Source organism: Triticum dicoccoides, chromosome 3B (assembly GCF_002162155.2).
Source record: "Triticum dicoccoides isolate Atlit2015 ecotype Zavitan chromosome 3B, WEW_v2.0, whole genome shotgun sequence".
NCBI classification, from domain to species: Eukaryota; Viridiplantae; Streptophyta; class Magnoliopsida; order Poales; family Poaceae; genus Triticum; species Triticum dicoccoides.
Genome location: NC_041385.1, coordinates 61,361,176 through 61,363,360, shown reverse-complemented (window position 1 = coordinate 61,363,360; position 2,185 = coordinate 61,361,176). Strand labels below are relative to the sequence as shown.

The 2,185-nt window shown below is 46.9% G+C and overlaps 1 pseudogene; it reads right to left on the bottom strand.

The window, feature by feature from the left end:
* Window positions 1-390: 390 nt before the first annotated feature.
* On the bottom strand, window positions 391-1,426 carry LOC119280771 (annotated as a pseudogene).
* Between the last annotated feature and the right edge of the window lie 759 nt (window positions 1,427-2,185).

The following is a 2,185-nucleotide window of genomic DNA, read 5'->3' as shown; positions in this document are numbered from 1 at the left end:
ACACTTAAGCGGAACTCACTGGTACAGTAGGAAACTGGTCGTCTACTTCAGTGATTTTTTCAATTGAAATTTTGCTAGTTGTCATTTTGTGTGATATTTTGAATAACATAGCTGAGAAATTTAAAAGCCTATCATCTTCTTTGCCTTGCTTGCTTCCTCTCTCGTCATGATGATTTCTTCCCCGCCTGCTCATGTCGCGGTCACCCCGAGGGGGAAGCTTCTACTTTCCGTATCTTATTTCGATTGGTACCTGGACGATCTTCCAGATCAGCATTAGTACCGTCATCGTCGAATACTACATCATAACTTCTGCGGCTGTTCCCGCCTCTGTGAGTGTTTTGATCCTTCACAACAGAATTGGTGCCTTTGTTTTCCTCCTCAACACGTTGATCACAATCTCGGGCCAGGTGATCTGGGGCACCACACTTGAGGCGCCCATCTTTATTTGCATTTTGTTTGCTTTGCCAGAACCGACGCCACAGTTTTGGAACACCTACTGTAAAATAAACCTGGATCATCCTGTCATGAATCAGGCTATTCTCCATCTTACAATATGCACGCTCACAGGCCTCCTTTGCCTCAAATTCAATGAAAGCATAGCATAAGCTATCTCCAGTCTTGCTGTCACGAATTATTTCAGCCGATGTCACGGTTCCGAAACGAGAAAAGATTGTACGCAGATCCTCGTCTTGTGTAATTGGGTTAAGTTCAGAAACATATAAGACATTGTCTGCCTGTTCGACTCCTGGAATGTGTCCGCCGCAGTGATCGCAGCTAACGATGACGACATTATTAGAGAGTGCATCTTCAGAGCAGGTCATCTCCTCAAGCTGCTCATCGAAAGGGACCTCGGAGCGCTGTTCTGCAATCTCATCACGTGGCTTTCCCACAGGAGAATTCGTAGGGATGAGTTCTGCGAGCTGGGGAGGATCATCAAAAGGATCGTCCAAGACATATGTATGTTTAATCCTTATGTCCATGAATGGCCTCCCTTTATCATCAACGGATGATTCATTTATCTTTGCGAGTGTGTCGAAACCTTCACCTTCAGCGACCATCCCAAACACAGTGTGTTTACCATCAAGACCGTCCACGCCGTCCCGCAAGGTGAAGTAGAACTGCGATGCACCTGCCATGGAGATGGTGCCAGCCTTTGAATGCCTCAGTTCCGGACGGATCTCGTCGTTGAAAAACCGATCTTGGTCGCCATGAAGGATCTTGTGCACAGAATCACCTCCGGTGCCGGTGCCGGTTCCGGTCGGTCCCCGGTCTGTGCCAGGAAATCCCTCTCCACCTTGTGGAAGAGGCAGCCGTGGTAGTACTTGATCTTGCAGAGCTTGAGGAAGTTCTTGGTGGTCATTGGGCACTCGTCTGTGTGCAGATCCACATCGATGTCGCCCACACTCGTAACGATTAGAACCGACATCCCGGAGACCCCCGCTGTATGCACTTCTCCGCGGCGCCGCCGCCGCCTCCAACCCCGATCTGCGTCCTGCCGGCCGGTCGATCCCCACTCGGGAACAAATTTTCTGCGGTCGATCCCCTCCTCCGTCTTCCTCTATTTTTTTAGGGTATATAAACCCTTTCCTAAACTTATAATCTTTATTTACTAGTACTTGCGCACGTAAATAATGTGTGAGGACTAGTTCGTGATGTACTAGTAGCAGTCCTAATGGAGTTCGAGTCTAATCTAACTAGGCTAGGTTAAGTACCGATCAATGCGGCCGTGTGATTATGTTAGGGAAGTTATAGGGCTAGAGTCCTGTTTGGATTTATTGTCTTTCCGATTCCGGTTTGTAATCTCAGTCAAGTACTCCCTCCGTCCCAAAGTTGAGACGCTTATTTTGGGACGGAGGGAGTATGAATAGGTGTGTGCATTCATTGATTTTGTTGTGATCAATCCGTGGGCGAGTTCCAACAGAAATGTACCACTCTGGCAGAAACTGATAGTTGGCTATTTTTAACCCCGAACTTCCTAGCACCTATAGTTTGATGGATGATTGTAATCGGATGTTAATTTTACCGAAAAAGGCTTTCACCTCGCTTTATAAATAAAGCAAACCATCCCAACCAAACATACAACAAGTTCATACATACACACTCACGCAAATAGTACCAGCACGAGAGAAAGTACGGGGTTTTGCTGAAGGCACATCTCAACAAGCTGAAAGAAAAGAAAAGAGAA